Source organism: Arvicanthis niloticus, chromosome 3 (genome assembly GCF_011762505.2).
Source record: "Arvicanthis niloticus isolate mArvNil1 chromosome 3, mArvNil1.pat.X, whole genome shotgun sequence".
In the NCBI taxonomy this organism is placed as follows: domain Eukaryota; kingdom Metazoa; phylum Chordata; class Mammalia; order Rodentia; family Muridae; genus Arvicanthis; species Arvicanthis niloticus.
Genome location: NC_047660.1, coordinates 21772878 through 21791306, shown reverse-complemented (window position 1 = coordinate 21791306; position 18429 = coordinate 21772878). Strand labels below are relative to the sequence as shown.

Here is an 18429-nt window from a genome sequence, read left to right as displayed (position 1 = left end):
CTGTGGACAGATGGCTGAGCTATTTGTTAAGGCTGCCAGAGCCCAGACTCTGATTCTAACACTACTGCAGTGGAGGTGGCTGCCTCTCTTCCTGACCACTAGAGTAGCATGCCCAAAGTTTGCCAGGCTGTGCACCATCGAGGTCTTAGTTGGACAATTAACCAAGGACTTGGAACCATCTAATCCTTAGTCTATAAGCATTCTTATATTTATCTTGTTTGGCACCTAAATTCCTACTCAGTAATGTTAGTGCAGCTAGGGTTTCTGAAGGCCATTGCCTTATTTACTAGGCATAGAAAATGAAGTCATAACTAGAAAATGAATAGGCCCCTACTTGACTTGGGAATCAACCCGGCCTTCCGGGCCAGAGGAATGGGGCCACTGCTAACCCCACATGCAAACAAAGGCAGGTGGCCCTCATTGCCATGCTTGTTCCACACCCCTCCTCTCAGCAAGCGACCCTCTCCAAGCACATTTGTACAATCATCCTGAGGAAGAAGATGAAAAGCCACCCAGCATGTGTCCTTTCTTCCTAGCAATAGCATTTGAAAGCATAGACCTTGGTCAGACAGGACACATTTGGCAGAAGTTCAGGAGTTCAGCATTGCAGCTAAAGAACTTGCTTCTTGAAATTCTGCCCCCAAGGGCAAGGGAAGTTGACCGGTGAACAGTCAGAGGCTGGCTGAACCCAGAGAGGATCTGCTGTTGGCCAGCTGCAGCCTCTGAGGGATGTCACAGCCTAGAGGCACTATCAGACCCTGTCGCTTTCACTATAAACTGGACTTACTAGCAGCCTGTGCCCAGCCTTGCCTGGGACAGGAGGGAGAGGGAGCTAGCAGCATGGGGGGCGAGGGGGGGGGGGGGAGGTGGAAAAAGGGGCGGCACAGGAAGCAAGCTGAAGCTGGGAGTGAGGACAGCAAGGGGGAGGGCCGGGAGGCAATGAAGTCAGAGGCAGCAGGGACTGCAGCTGAATCAATTTGGAGCTAAAAATAGCGCCTTGCCGCTTCAGCCTCCGCAGTGATTTCCTGAAGGTCTCAGCTGTGCCTTGGAGAAAGCCAGCGTGTGTGTCCCCACCTCTCCTCCCAACTGGTGAGCTGAACAAAATAGCAAAAACCAGCGGGAGCGAAAGAGACTTTCTCATCGTCCGTGGCTCTCTAGACTGTAGCCTCCCTGTCTCTAGAGCCCCCGGAAGGGCCTCTGTTTTCCTCTTGAGTGGGATAATTCGAGATAAGGTCTTTCGGGTCCGAAAAGAGGTAAAGATTGCAGACATCTATGAAGAATCCAGATAACAGGGAATCAAGACAACAAGGACCTCTGACTTTCAACCCTAGGGACTGTTCACTCTAAGACTGAAGCTGTTTACCAAGCATAAGGTAAAAGTCCGAATCTTCAAAGAGGAACCATTGCAAATCAAAACTGCCCATGCTGACCGTAAATGCAGGTCTGAACTTTCTGAGAAAACAGTTTGACTATCCCAGGAGACGCCAATTTAGAGATCAGTTTCTGTGATTGATGCTAGAAGCCTTCCACCCACCCCCATATTCCACCTCCCCCCAACCCCCCCCCCACACACACACTGGCTAAGAAAAAGACAACTTGCACATAGAAGTTTGGCACTTGGCAGAGTGATTATCCCTGCAGTGTGGGGAGGTAACCTTTCTGCTGCTACATCTTGACATTTGCATGGAAGCAAATGCATCATAGGTAATAGCACCTGTGTGTCAAAGCCTCCTGATTTGTCTGTTCCAGCCACCTTATGAATGAGGACTTTAGAGCTGAGGGATCGAAGGTAAAAATGTGCACACAAATTATGGGAGAACAGATAATGGGACGGGCCATAAAAAAGAACAGGTTGGATTGATGTCTCTCCGCACTCCTGCAGAAAGAATCTGTTCTGATTCAACAGCCCAGCTTGTGAAAGTGTCTAAGCTAGAGTCTTGGTTTCAAAATCACCGTTAATAATTCTCTTCCTATACTTTTGAGTTAAGTATGAATTGTACGTCCTTCAGAAGAAACAAAGAAACTAATAATATATCCCTAAGACCCACATCCCCAAGGGTATCAAGAATAGACAATCCGTTCAAAGGGAAGCCCCATCCTCAATTCTTACTTTTAATCAAACAAATTTGAACTATAGATTCTCATCTGTATTGTATGTAGAGACATATTGAAGGTTTCAAAAACATCAGGAACTATGAGGTTCTCTAGGTAAAGCCCCTTGCTCATCGTCCATAGTGCTTTGAAATCATTTCACTCTCTTAGAAGAAATAGTTCCTGTCAGAGAGAAAAGTAGAACACTGCCCAACTTGCCAATTTGACAAACACAGCAGACTGTTATCAAGCACATTGGGAATCTGGCTTTCTCAAGAGAACCTATTGTTTACAGAAATATCTCAGCTGAGAAAGAAGCAAACATTGCCCCTGAGCTACTGTGATAAAATTCACATGGCTTTCTAAGGATATTTATAACCTTTGAGGGGGAAATCTGCAGAAAATTTAGAATTGCTACAATGGTTCCCTTTGGTGCTTCTGAAAATTTTTGGGCCTATTTCAATATTCCAATGACTGTTTTCGCACTATCAAACAATGACCTCTGAAGTGAAGCCTATTTCTGCCCTGTTGGGCTCCTAATACAATTAGTGGAATTAGAAACGGGTAGGGTGAATGCAAAAAGAAAAAATAATCAGTAGTTAAGATGTAATATAACTATGTCTATTTCCTTATAAAGACATATTTGAAAATATGAGATCATTTTGGAAATTTAACCAAACCATCATAATCCTAATCGTGTTACAAAGCACCTGTGACAGCTTCCCAGACCATCCTGGGGACGCTTCGGTGTCTCCTATATCTGGGTGACATTAGGACAGAACGAAAGTGATTTCACTTGTTATGTGCTGGACTGCCCCTAACTACAATAGAGAAGGCTGGCATCCTGCCCAAAGAGAGAGACAGTAGGAGTCTCCAAAACTGTGTTAGCTGCTCTTGAGTTTTATCCCCTCTAAGTCCTAGTCCCTCGGAATGAGTAGATACACTTGCTAGGGAGCAATGAAAAAAATGGAGGCTCATCTGACAAGCTAGGGGTGACATGAGCCAGGGAAGCCACTGGGAGATAAAAGTACTCCAGTGTCCAGTCGGGATGGGAGCAAGATGGGTTAGCATGGACCGGACAAGAGTCAGATTCATTCTCTCTATCTAGTCATAGAAGGAAAAATGATAAAGTTCACATGTCTGAAGCAAACAGTTAACTTCAAAGCCTGTGAGCCTGTGAACTGACACTGGGTAGCTTAGGGGCATAACAGTTTCAGTTCCAGGCCTAGGTGCCAAGGTCTGAGATTTCAAAGTTCGTGGCAGTGGACCTGCATAAAAGGCATGTGAATGGAGTGCTTGCCCGAGTCCAGGAACTTGCAAGAGCTGACTTCTCAGAAAAGAGCTTCAGAAAATCTCCTCCCTGGCTCACAGAAGCCACAGGAAGTTGTGAGATGATGAAACAAGGAGAAGCTGACTGAAAGCAGGACCCACCCGTGATAAACTGCGCAGAGTCAGTCTGTGGATTCCTCAGGCGCCATCATAATCTCAGCGGAGAAGCCACATCCAGTAAAGACAGCTCTTTCAGTGTGATCCTTTAGACTAAGTGTACGCCTGGAGTTGTTCTCTAACTAACCCCATGGCATTGCACAGCCTCCTTTCGTTTCCATTATGTTTTTTCTCTGACTTGTGAATAGTTACTAAAGAGTCTATTAGACTCACCGTGGCTCCTTCTTTGGGGCATGTCATCTACTGATTTGTTGTTATTGTTATTTCGTTGGTTGGTTGGCTTTTGGTTCTTGTTTTGCTTATCCTCTGATATTTGCTGTTTTGTTTTATTTTGGTGTTTGTTTGGTTTTTGCTCATCCCCTGACCTGTCCATTTCATGAAAATTCCTGGTGCATCCTTGCCAATGGTTTACACTAATAGATTTTTTTTTTGGGGGGGGGCGACTTTTGAATGAGTATGAAATGACAATTCATGATTATCCTCACTTGGAGTCCCTGTTGGAGAACACTGTTCCACACTGACACTGGCCATTTTAATTCTGGCTCAGAGATCCGTCAGTCCATCTCTATTCATCATAATGTCAGACAGTTTATGTTTTTACACTTGATGTTAAGAATTTTATATAAATCAATATTGAAAATCAGTATTGGAGTAATTATAGCTAATATCTTCCCATTGTTTGTGATTTTGAAACATTGTCATGGCACCTCTTGAGATACAGTATTCTTAATAACAAGTATCCAGATTTATATTTTTTGTGGTTTTGCCAGCTAAGGATGTTTCCATGTTCCATATCCCTTTCCATATTAAAACTGTTTCTCCTGCATAATTCATATATTTGGAATTTGTTGTTGTTGCTGTGATAAAACATCAAGGTAGTTACCTCAGGATGAACAAGTTTGTGTTTGCTTGTAGTTCCAGAGGGATGTCTTCTCCATGATGGTGGAGCAGAGGCATGACATGTGAAGCAGAAAGGTGAGAGCTCACATCTCAAGCTGCGAGCAGAGAGCTACAATTGGAAGTGGTTTGAATCTTTGAGCTCTCAAAGCCCACCTCCAGTGACTCCTGTCCTCCAGCAAGGCCACACCTATCAAACAGCGCCACCAACTGGTGACCTGGTGATCCACTACTGGAGATCATGGAGGATATTTCTTGTTCAAACCTCAACAGGCAAGCATAAGGGTACATTCCCCACTTACTGCTTCCTCTGTGCCTGCGTCTATTTCCACGTTCTATAATATTTCATTCCGTCTTTACATTTGACTGCCCCTGCATCAGAGATATGAACCACTCCAGTAATGTTAGTTTGCCTATAATGAGACTTTCTACTTGGTTCTGGTTAAATTTGTTAAGTATAAAATTTTGTTAGAGTAAAGTGCACTTAGTGGAAGTGCTCTAAGCTTTTAGTTTCAATCAGAGACAGATGAGTTTTCCACATGGCTGTTGCATGGTTTTTGTATATACATACACACATGCATACACATACATATGTATGCACACATACACACACACATACATACCTTGATTACATACGTATGTGTTCCTTGCCTCGAGAGTCTGAGCACTTTTGGGATTTGTTTGCATGTTGTTACTTAATCTCTAATTGGTTCCTGTCATTATTAAAGCATGCTGAGTGTGAAATTTCTATTCTGAGACTTCGTCCAACAAACTTCACGAGCATTATTACTGATTCAAATATTTTCTGTCATTAATTTCACTTAGAGGCAAACATAATTTTGCCTTTCCCAACCCACAACCTGACATGAGGTAAGCACTATACCACCAAGCTATCTATACAGCCCAGTTCTTCTGCTTGTCTCTGCATTGTTCGCCAACCCTTGCTTTCCACCCCCTCTTCCTTCTCTCTCTATGTCTTCTCATACTGTTCCATCCACACTCTCTTTTAAAATGTTGGAAAACAGATTGACAGTAAGCCTGCCCATCCTTGCTGTCTTTAAAGAGTCACATTAAATCCATTCACCATTGCATATGCATTAAGAGATACCTCTTTTTAAGGACAGGGATAATTTTTAAAATTGTTATTACAGCTTGATGACAATGTGCATCCTGAATCTGGATTTCATTTTCATAATTATTTTTTTTATTTTTAATCCACTTAATATATTTAACGTGAATAACATTAATAGGTTACAATTAAACTATTTCATTCATGGATTCATGGGGCAAGTGATTCAGTGTATTTTTTTCTGATATTACTATTTTTGTATGTATGATCATAATTGAGAATAAGACACCATATTTTATTTTTTCAAAGTTTGCTCTTTTCATGTTTCACAATGACTGCTTGTCAATAAGGATTAGGAAGCTTAACATGGTTTTGTATATTTGAGTCATGTTATATTTTTAAAATCTTTAAGTTAAAGGAAGGCTAACACTGTACATCTGTCTTCTATAAATCACTGATTCCATAAGGAAAACATTCTTGACTTTTAGGAGTAATGATAATCACAATGAAAGTCAGACTCCCCCCATTCAGCACTGAGCTGTTTAATTATTCTGTTCTTTATGAAACCTAAAAAGACCTGAACTTGAATTCTCATCAATAAATTATGCATTAGCTAAATAAAGTTCTGGTCCAGTAAGAAGTTGGCAGACATAGAATGTCATGTGTAAAGTATCACACAAAACTTCTTATGTGAGAACCAGGAATGTGTTTGGGCTAATAACTATTTAGACAAGCTCCATAGCAACTCACTTCCTCCAGGAAGGCATCACCTCTGACCGATTACATGGGCTCACCCCCCAAAGAGTACTGCCAAGTTGGGGTCAAGTGTTCAAACACATGGTCTCAAGACTGTAGAGGACATTTTGCACATATTATTCCACCCTTGGTCCCTACAGATTTTTTTTTGCCATTGCCTAATATAAAATACACCCACTCAAATTTCATAAGTTCCTATTGTCTTTACCAGGCCCAACCATGTGTTTGAAGGTGGCAGCCACATTGAGGGTAAGTCTCTACCAGTCACGATGCCACACGTCAGTCCTTTCTGGAAATGTTTCTACAGATGCACAAATGTGTCTTCCCAGTCATAGACATCTCTCAATCCCATCAAATATGCAAGAAAGATCAGCCATCAGAACAGGAATTTCTACTTGTTAAAAATAATAATCGGCCGTTCTCTAGCTGTAGTTGTTTTGATTAGGAAAGTCATCAGATTGTTATTCATCCATCATTTTATTTGAAAGGTGGAAAGCACTTTGAGCCAGCTGCTTTTCTGGGAATGTGGTGTGAACAACATGTACACCAGATTTTTCACCTCTGCTGTGAAAGATCCAGCATGTGTACCATAGAGAGTAACATGGTTTTAAGAATTAACTGACATCTGTGAGCTTCTTACAACTCCAGATCCTTCCGTAGGACCTGAAATGAGCCCAAGCATTTAAATGCACCACAGTAAACATTTCCTTTCATCCTCGTTTCTTCAGTAATGACAAGAAGTGCTCTTGGGGTACAGTAAATGCCATGGCCAGCTGGGGATGATTTAAGAATGTGAAAGGCCGGGAGTTAGGGAGCAGGTTTGGAGTGCTATAATAAATAGGAGAGAGTGAATTCCTTAAGTAGAACAAAGGCATTTCTTATCATTTCTAGAAGGATAAAAGTCCAAGCAGAGGGGCCAGGAATTTAGTTTCTTTATGAGATCACTTTCCTGGATTACATTTCATCTTATTCTCTCAATGTCCTCAGAGCAGAGAGACAGCTAGGAAACCAAGGGAACCATCTCTTGTATCTCGTTATAAGAATATAGACCTAATCATGGCTCCACCTTCTGATTGATCTATTCTTATCTCATTATACAACTGCATAATAAACTGGATAATAGCGTACACTTCGATAACAATGATACTGAAGGTTAACTCAACACATGAATGGGAGGGTAACTCAAGTCTGTAGTGAAAATTCTGGTCTTTCTTAGAAATACTCTCTCTAGTTCTTCTATGAATGTGCATCTCTAAGCTCGCTGATTCTACCCAGCAAATAAACTGTAAGGATACCTTTTTGCATCTGAATCAAAGGGCTATTTAATCTTCCCCTATTCACTTAAAGGGGTAAAAAAGAGAGAGAGAGAAATCAACAGATACAAAAAGATTGAAATAATCCAGTGTACACTATCAGACCACAATGGACTAAGGCTGGTCTTTAATAACAACAAAAACAACGGAAAGCCCACATATACATACACGTGGAAACTGAACAACGCTCTACTCAATGATGACTTGGTCAAGGAAAAAGTAAAAAAAGAAATTAAAGACTTTTAAAAAAATTTTAATAAAAAGAGAAATCTCAATGCCTGTTCCCCAGGTATAAATTGTAGCCAGTGGAGCACACAGGAATATCCGTGAAATTCTTAACCACATAATAGAGTAAAATCCATGTTAATCACCTTTGAGATGTGTTACCTTACAAAGAGCAATTTCCCTCTCTGTGCTTTAGTCTCCTGCCCTACAAAAGTGACATCAAAACACTCACTTTATCAGTCTTCTTTAAATATTTAACTGTTAGAGTATTTTCATCAAAGCCATTTGCTAAAAGGGACTGCTCGAACTTGAGGGGGGGTCTGTCTGTCCCAGTCACTGTGTCACACATAGATCATCTCTTGAAACACCCCTACAAACATGCAGATATGTGTCACTAATATTGGACATCACTTACTCCAGTTAAACTGACAAAAGACCACCCATTGTCTCTTAGTAATTCTAGATGGTGGGAGCATTTAAAGAGACCTTAGCATTCTACCTACTTTAGACATTTATAAGATATAGAAATGGAAGTGTTATTGTTGTTAGTATTATTTAATAAACACATTCTTTTCTTTATGTTCTTAAGCATCAGCATATTGTAATTTTATATGATTAATTAGTAATGAAACTTGACAGAGTATCAAAAGCATAGAGGACATGAAATTATGGTAATTGAGAGCACTCAAACTACTTAGATAAGAAAGAATATGTGAATATATAGGAATTCAGAAGTACTTCTATTTTATTCGTGTACTTTAAAAAGTGCAGACTATGCCCAATGATTTATGGTAACATTTTGTAGTATATAAGTAAGTGCCCTGCAGTATATTTTGTAAATACAGTGACATTTTAGTGATAAGAGCTCTCATTACAAGTCTCTGTTATTAAATCATTCCTCCAAGACAGGTTAAACTGCCAGGTTTGGGGTAAGAATTATAGGGTTTATAGATTCATGAAGTGAAAATCAGTATGCTTGTGCTGTATAATGTGTATTCACTGTGAGGTGGGACACAGAACAAGAAATGATTAAAATACTAAGGACCAAAGAATGGAGCAAAAGAATGTTCTTATGTACGTATTTAAGATTTCCTATAGTGACTTCTAAAAACCATCATTTTTTGCTTTGATGAAAATAACATGTTCCTGGCATTATCATTTATACTTGACTTAGTAAAAAATTATAACCATCATGGCAGTATTTTCATTAGTGACTATCACTCAGATTCAGAGTGAAATGCCACACTGGACTGGCTGACAGAGAGAGACCAAATGCTGGAATTGAGCAGCAATTCCAGCAGTTATCAGACGAAATGGAAATAAAATTAATCAAGGACACATTTCGATGAAGCAGTGCTGATTCTCACACAGCAGCGGCCACCGCTCTACTTATTAGAGAACTGAACCGGAAGAAGCCCGCAGAATGGTAATGGGGTGATCTGAGACGATTTTCTACATCAGCTACTCAGTGAAAATCAGACCTGCCCCTCAAGGAGTAGTGTGGGTCAATTACACTTCTCAAAAGAGTCATTGAATTGGTTCCATTAAATATGTCTCTATTCATAAAATAAAGTTAATCAACGTGTAGACCTTTTATAACTAGATAAATATTGATTATTGAAATCTCTACCCAGAACAATAATGCAAGACCTCACTTCCTATTATCCTCATACTGTGCAACCCGGGCGCCGTGGACTGAATGCTTGTGTCCTATTAAAATTCACATTTCATCTTTTATCCACAGAGCAAAATTATTATGAAGTAGGAGCTTTGAGGGACAATTAAGAAGGGCCCAGAAAGCTCTCTTATCACCTTTTTAAAATGTAAGGGAGCCACGAGAATTTGTCACTGTGCCTGTTCGCAAAAGAGCTCTAAACATGATCCATGCAAGCTGTCATCCTGCGTCCTGATCTTGGATGTTCATTTCCAGCAACTGTAAGTAGATGTCTGTTGCTTATTAACTATCTAGTCTGTAGTACTTTGTTACACAGCAGTTCCACTTAAGACACTCGCTCACACATTTGGGCTATAGAACAGCAAGACAGGAAGGATTCAAAGTTATATATAAAGCACATGTGCTCTTAGAAAAAGCATACATTATCTTAGAAGACTAGATCTTAACTTTCACTTGAATTGGGATGACTTGAGAAGCTTGTTAGGACACCAATTGCTTCACTAAGACTGATGTTTCTGATTCCAGATATTTGGGATAGAACCCTTTAGTCTGTATTTCTTACCAGTTTATAAGTCGTATAGACACTGGTGATCTAGCTACCACTCCTGAGGGCCTCTGGTGTATGCTACAGAAATTCACTGGTCAGCTTCTTATTTTTTGTTTCTCATAAATTGAGCAATTAACTTACAGTATATCCTGATCACAGCTTCTCCCCCCAGTCCCTCCCTCTTGCCTCCCCTCCCCTAATCCCCTCCCATTCTCCTCAGAGAGTTGGAGACTGTCCATAAATATCAACCCACACTGGCAAGTTACAAGTACTAGATGTATCTTTTTTCTACTGAGACTAGACAAGGCAGCCCAGTTAGGGGAAAGTGTCCCAAAGTCGGGCAACTGAGTCAGAGACAGCCCCAGCTCCCACTTTTAGGTTTCCCACATGAATACCAAGCTGAACAACTGTTATGTATGTGCAGAGGGCCTAGGTCAATCCCATGCATGGTCTCTCATTGGCAGTTCAGTCTCTGTGATCCTCTATGGGCTCAGGTTAGTTGATTCTATGGTTTTCTTGTGATGTCCTTGACCCTGTGGTTCCTACAATCCTTCCTTACCCTCTCCCACAGGATTGCAGAAGCGCCACCTAATGTATGGCTGTGGCTCTCTGTATCTGTTTCCATCTGGTACAGGGTAAAGCCTCTCGGGTAGCAGTTATTCTAGGTTCATATCTTCAAGTATATCAAAATATTATTAATTGTGTTATGAGTAGGCTCTCTCTCATGACATGGGTCTCAAGGTGGGTCAAAAATGTGGAATGAATTTGGGTGTCATCCTTGTATAGGGGCCATGCTAATCTTTTCTGTATTGTTCCACTTTTTGTATATGTGCTGCTGAAGAGAGTACAACAGGTCAGTTTTCTTATTTCTGGAAATACACACACACACACACACACACACACACACACACACACACAGCTGAAAGAGTATATTCATCTGCTTGACAAGTCTAAGACTGCAGCTTTTATTTATTTGTGTGTGCTACATGTCCTTACTGGATACCTACATGATTTTGGTAGGTCCTCAATGGTTACCTGTGATTAAATCAGCACTGGTTCAGTGTACCTAAAAATTGAATCTGAAATTCTGATCCAGTGTTCAGTAATTGCAAGCACATTATGATACAAATAAAGATCCATGGTCCAAGGTTATGGGTAATCAGAGAAATCTTCTGAGGATACATTGTTTCCCACTTACTTTTCTGACTTCCAGCAATTAATAGCCAAGTGTCTGCAACTTTTATAGGTGTAGCCCCTGTCCTGAAACAACATGAAGACATCCTTATAATGTTCTACCTGCCACTTTCCTCATTCATTTATTCTTTACATTTTGATCAGGTTTGAGTCTCTGTGTTAACCATTACTTACTACATAAAGAAGTTTCTCTGATGAAAGGTTAGGGCTGAATTAATCTGTGGATTTAATGATGAATATTTAGAAGACGTCTTGATTCTGTGTGTCCTTTTAGCAAAATGGTTATAGTTGGCTCTCCTCTAAGTCCTCTGACCTCCTCAGTCAGGTATTCTTGGTCAAGTCTACAGTACAAGGTGTGAGATCTCTCTTATGGAAATTGTCTCAAGTACCATTAGAAAGCTATTGATTGCCACCCTTAACATTATTTGAATAGTGTACCAATGGTCATGTCCCAGCAGGCTGGCCGATATTATAGCCCCTGGTATTCACTGCTGGAAAAGTATACTAATAACTTTCTTCCTCCAAAGCCTTTTTAACACCTCCCAGTATTTGAAAGCCAGCCACCAGAGAAGAAATTACTGGTAAATGCCAATTTTTTACTTCTTCATTTCTTGTAACCAAAGTATATGGTGCCTTTATCAATACAGTGTTGCCATTAAGTTCTGGTTGGCCTAGAAGAGCAATGACAATGGGCTATATTGTTTTATTCCTGGTCTGAGTCTGGGCTCCTTATTTCTTTTAAATGGCTCTGCAAGTATTTCATGTTAAGGGTGTTTTACTCCTGTATGTTTCTGTCCTTTTTATATTAAACATGCCTTAATGGAATGAAAGTCAGAGAGAAGTATTCACTGGCTATACTGGAAACGTTTGTGGTAGATGCTTTATCCACTGCCCCTTGAAGAAACCAGACACTGTGCCAGTGAGTTGTCCATGAAGGCCACAATCCACAGATAAGCAAAGCAGTTCTTTTTTCTCTTCTAATATTTCAGTGTAAATTCAGCTGTAAATATCAGAATCTTAATGGGAAACATGCCATCTCATTCAGCAGATGGTAGTATTGGAAATCTGACATTTCTGACATAATAGGCAATGTTGTTATAAAAACTGCCTATGATAGCAGATTATTTGTTATATTCCCAAGAATTATAGGTGTGTATCTGAGATTCTTTCTCTGTCTCTCTCCCCCTCCCTCTCCATCTCTCTCTCTATCTCTCTATCACTATGTGTGTCCCTCTCTCTCTTACTATTATGAAAGGTTATAGGTTATTCTGAGACACTTAAATAGAATCTCTTTAAAGATATAAATATTTACTAGACCCATTCATGATACTATCTCTGTAATAGAAAGTGCAAATGTTTTAAATGAAAACTAAAGGTATTCTCGCAGCTTTCTTTTTCTAACTTCATGATCCCCACTCATTCTTTATGTTGGCAAAATATCTGGTGTATTGAAACCAGGCGTCAGATAAAATTTATTTATTATGTAAGTGCTTGCTGAGAATATTCAATTGCTACAATCCAATGCCATTGAGGACACTCATGCACATTCAGTTTAACCTGGATTCTTAAACAAAGATATACAATTTTCTATATCATACCTGGAAATTGGTTTTATAATGTAGAAGCTACTTATGGGTAATTTTTTTCATTTTTTTTTTGTTTTTTGGTTTTGTTTTTGGTTTTTTTTTGGTTTTTTTTTTTTTTTTTTTTTTTTTTTTTTTTTTTTTGGTATGGCTCAATCAACTTATATCTAGGTGTAGGGATTCCTAACAAATGTAATAACTGCCATTGTTCTTATAATTGTACATATTCAGGAACAAATTAACCTCAGCTACTGGATGCTCATTTGAGCCTTGGAATTACAATAATTCAGTAGAATGGGAGTACAATCAACAGCAGCAGAAGAAAGGGCTTACAAGCTGAGAATGAATGAGCCAAATGTTAAAACTTCACTTAATGATTATGATGCCATATGCATCAACTGGGCTTTTTCTCAGGCACACACTGTGCCAAGCATTGACTCTTAACCGAAATGCAGAGATCAGTTAGCAATCTAAAAGCCAACCAAGCCTAAATTTTAATATTTCTCTGTGGATTAATTTTTTCCCTTTAAAGTTTCTGACTTTCATTTGATGCAAAATATTTATAAATTATAAAATGACTCTTGGCCCACAATAAATTAACAAAAGCAAATTAAGCATCAAAGACATTCTTAGAACCCAAGAATATATTAAAGTCCCAGCTATGTAACAAGAATCAAAAGGTAGAAGAGGCAATGGAAGGCAGTTTCAATGCACTAATAGTAAACAGAGCCCAGTTATTAGTGTCCAAAATGACAACTACTAACAGTCAAGGAAATGGGAAAGTCATGTTTAAAATACAGTGTTCAGTAAGGTTAGGCACTGACTTATAAGACTGAGTCAGCTTTTTTACTTAACACAGAAAAAGATGATAAACGCTTGAAGTTTTGAATATCAAATCATAATTTTTATGTTCATTAAAATTCAGATACATGCAACACTACAGTTCCCGACAATGCTGAATAATAGAAGTCTTATTTAATGGATCCCATTCCCAGCTGAGTCAAACTTAAGGAACATGAAATTATTTATTATTTTGGAAGTACAAAACTGTATTGAATAAGAGGCTGTAAGAGGATATATCCACAGGCACCTATTCAAATAGTGTTTCACTTAAGTACTTCTGGCTCAGAAGCTAGTACTTGAGACGATAAACTCCTTTCAACATTCATTTAAAGCACCATAAAGAAAACGCAGCAGGAATTTGTAAAGAACGCTGGAGTATTCAGGCTGGAGTATCACAGTGCCGAATCTCAAATGAGTGTTCCATAGATCACAGCCCAACAGTCAAGTCAACTAAGAGAATGCATAAAGGTCAGAGATCTGAATTTGCAATTAGAGAATGGAGACCAAAAGCAGAGCAATTAAAGATGGATGGAGACATCTTGTTACTACCAGGACCCCTTGTCTCAAAGAGATTTTTGTTGGATTCAGTTGGAAGCCCAAAATTCCCCATGATCTTATACTAGATGTTTAATTTCTTCAATGTAATTTTTATTCATGATCGAAAGTTGATTTCTGCAAGAAAGTGTGGTTGGTTCTTGACTCATTTGCTGGTTTTCACATAAAAAGTGAATCATTCCATTGCATGTTGTTAGCAGGATTGTGGTGTGCGTTTCTCCATTCTCAGAAGCACCCCAGTTTTGATTTAATGCTCTTCTGCCTCATCTTGAAATTATACATAGTTTTGAAGTTCCTACATGTTCATTCTCTCTTGGACTTTATAAAGTACCTGGTCTCACTGATCTACCATGAAATTCTGCGTAATTATTCTGGGATGTGATGTTTCTTGTGTTAAAGAAGTAGGTACAACATCTATGCACAATCAGACATGAAATTAATTTGAAAGTATATGTGTTTTTAATTTCATTTCCTGTTCTGTGCCTTCTTTTCTAGTTAAAATGTCATTTAGGAAAATTGACTATTGGAATTAAATTGACCAAGAAACAGACTCAGACATACACACACACACACACACACACACACACACACACACACACGAGAATACCCATACATGTGTGTTCCTTGACAGATTTCTATCTTACTATATCAAAAGACCATTTTGAGTAGATTTTAAAACTAATTGTGGAAGTTGAAATGTACAATTAAACACAATATTCTATCCAGGTGCTGTAGTCCATTCCTGTAGTCCCAGAATTAGAGAAGATGAAATAGGAGCATTGCAGATGCCAGGAGGCCAGTCCGGCAATGGAGTTCTAGGCCTGTTCAAACTATCTTGTCTCAAAAAGAAAAACTCTAAAGACATAAAATCCAAATCAAACTTGAAGGCTGTAAAGTAGCTTACACTTAAAAGCTTGTGCTGCTTTCGCAAAAGACCAGTGTTCGGTTCCCAGCACACACATAATGACCCACAGCCACTTGTTACTCCATTGCAAGGGATTCAGTGATCCCTTCTGGACTCTGTCAGCACCCAGCATGCATGTGGTACACAAAAATACCAGCCACAAAACACTGATACACACAAAATAAAATAAATAAATATTTAAAAAGGGCCAATGGGGGCTAACAAAAAGTGCTCAGAAGAGCATTTAGCTCAGCTAAGTTCAGTTTCCAGCAGCCAGACAGCAGCAGATAACTGTCTGTGACTGCATTTACAGGGGATCTACTGCCTTCTCTGGACTCCTCAGACATAACACGCATGTGCACTTCTGTACATGTAGATAAAACATGTATAGAAAATAAATCTCCACCCCAACAATATTGTCCTCATCAGGACGCCACAAAGTGAGTCACACACTCAGAGAGTACAGTTTTGTCTCATAAAGTAGAGGAAAGATTAATATCCAGAAGAGAACTCTGAAGAATTAAATAAAAAAAAAATAGAGCAAATTTTTGAGTGATGTATTAAAAAAATTAACAATAAGTAAGTGAAAGAAGCCTTGGATACAAATAAAAAATCTGTAAAGAAAAGTCATGCAATGACCTTCTTAGCGATCATTTAGTTTATATTACAAACTTTGGAAAACAGGAATGCATTTCTTCAGGAAATGGTCTGATCCTATCTGGCTGTGAAATACGTGGCTTTTAGACCTACCAATTCTATCATGAGACTTGAATGAATTATAAAAATCTCTTCACAAATACCAGAAGATGTTTAAGCAAATCATAATATTGCTTCTCTTAATTAATTAGATACATAAATTAGGAAGTATTTTGTTTAATAATATATACAATGATAAAATGAATGAACACCACTCTAAACATTACCAGAGATGAATGTCATAAAACACAATAGTGCAGAAAATGTATACAACTCAAAGATTCATATGATGTAATGCATTTATTTAAAATTTAAGAACAAATACAAACAGTGAATAAAATGCTGAGTGAGTATATAAGATGCCAATATTATAAAAGAAAATAAGATAACTAACTATTCTTACACAAGTGAGGAAAGGAGTTATTCTTAGTAGAGGGGTATGGATGGGCAATCAAATACATTAGTGTCTTTTCAGTTACTAGCAGTGTTTGTCTTAATGTGGATTTTGGCTATTTTGGTGTTGCCTTTGTTAGTCTTCAAAAACTGCAGGGTTTGCACAGTTATAATGTATGAAAATATTCTTTAAAATGTCTCAGATTTCAAGGCATTATATACCTACTGCCTATTGCAGTTAAAGGCAACCATTTGAGAGGTCTGCACATTGTTGATGAATCTGCAATGAAAATTACCAACTAATTCCTGACTTCTACATTTAAAATCTACAGCCAACCATTGTCATCATTACTACCTTGTAATTCTCCAAAAGAGCATGAGATGTCCTATTCATTGATAACTGCTGTCAGACTAAATATGATCATAAATGCTCATATAATCATAAAAGGGCTAGCCTTGCTCTAGTGTAAAAGTATCAATACATTGTCTGGAGGATCCACTTTTATGAGAACAATGATCTACTTCCTTAGTTTCCCAGTCCTATCTAAGCCTTGTAGGTCTCCAAAAGTTGCTTCCCAAGAAGAAAAGTACTCAGTAAAGTTCTTAACCATACAATAGAGGTGCGTTCCTAGGAACAGAGACTTTTCCGGACACAGATGTGATGGTTGTCTACATCAGTTACAAAAGTGTAGTTCATAATTTTGAAAGAGAAATCTTACATTATTTAAGCTTGTGAAACTTCTGTAAAGGTGCATATATTATTTAAACAGATCTGGAGACATTTTTCTCTTTTTCTCAATTTTAAGGATCTTTGAGGATTGCTTCTGTGGACTGGGGTGTGACAGAAATTATGTCAAAAGTAAAACCCTAAAGCCAAAGGAATAAAAAGGAGGAAATCTGGTGTGGCCTGTCTGCCTTTGGCTTCATGCTTCCTAAAGACACAGTTCATGATATACACACTGAAGTTCAAGCATTGTGACTTCACATTCTTCAAAATGTCTATTCTATAGAATGGTAGCTCACACTGGCAATATCACTGGTGCTAAACTACTGAAAAAGCAGTGTCTAAGTTTATTTGTGTACCTGCATTTGGGAGATGCAAAGGCTGAATTGTTAGATTGTCTTGTTTAAAATTTTCATTTCAGTCACTGAAGACTTGGTTACAGAAACTTAAAAGTTGAAGTGCATAGTTAGATGCTATAGACTCAGCAATGGAAGTGATGATCATCAAAACTCATCTGTCTTCAATCTCAGTGTCTTCTCTTAGGCTTCTTCAGCTAGACTGAGAAAAGGGATGCCATTCAAACTCTGTTTCCTCTCAGTGTTCAGATCTCAATGCTTTGGTGATTTTTAATGAGAATGGATCCATAGAATCGTGTATTGGAATACTTGTTCTGCAGTTGGTGGAACTGTTTTACAAGGTTTAGGAGGTATGGTCTTGTAGGAGGAGCTTGACTGGGGTCAAGTTTTGAGGATTCTATAGTCAGTGCCATCTCTCTCTCTCTCTCTCTCTCTCTCTCTCTCTCTCTCTCTCTCTCTCTCTCTTTCTCTGCCTCATAAAATTGTCAGTCAGATGTAAACTCTCAGCTACTGCTTCAGTGTTTTATCTGACTGCTTGCTACCATGATCCTTATGATGATGGTCATGGACTCACCATCTGAAACCATAGGTCCAAATAAAATTTTCTTCTATAAGTTGACTTGGTCATGGTATTTTTGTCTCATCAGTAGAAAAGTGATTAAGACAAATTTGAAGTGTCCCATGCAGGTTCATGTGTTTGAGTACTTGTTCCCTAGCTGTTAGTGCTCTTTGGAGGGTTGGATGTTCCTTGGGGTGAAAGGCACAGTTACTTTTGTTAGGTATACCTGAGATGGTGTTTGAGGGTTATAGCTCAGCCCTTCTTCCAGCTCCATAAACTATCTAAATACTATTCTTTCTCTGTCATAATAGACTATGACAATCATGACATAAAGCTCTCCTGTCCTATGCTTTTTATGTCATATGTATTATAATAACACTGAGGAAAGTAATCAATATGTTTAGGGAATAATTCTGCCTCCAAAATACTGCAATGCCTGTGCATTTGTACTTTAGTACAACAACAACAACTACTACTATTATGTTTGTGTGTTTTCACGTTCATGTGTGTACAGTTGCATGTCTGTGTTTGGGTGTGATTGTGCATTGGGAGACCAGAAGTCAATTTTGGACAATGTTCTTAAAGTACACTTAGCTTTCTTTT

General features: G+C 38.8%; 1 pseudogene; it reads right to left on the bottom strand.

Annotated features, from left to right (window-relative positions):
- Positions 1-10767: 10767 nt before the first annotated feature.
- Positions 10768-10867, bottom strand: LOC117706493 (U6 spliceosomal RNA; annotated as a pseudogene).
- Positions 10868-18429: the final 7562 nt, after the last annotated feature.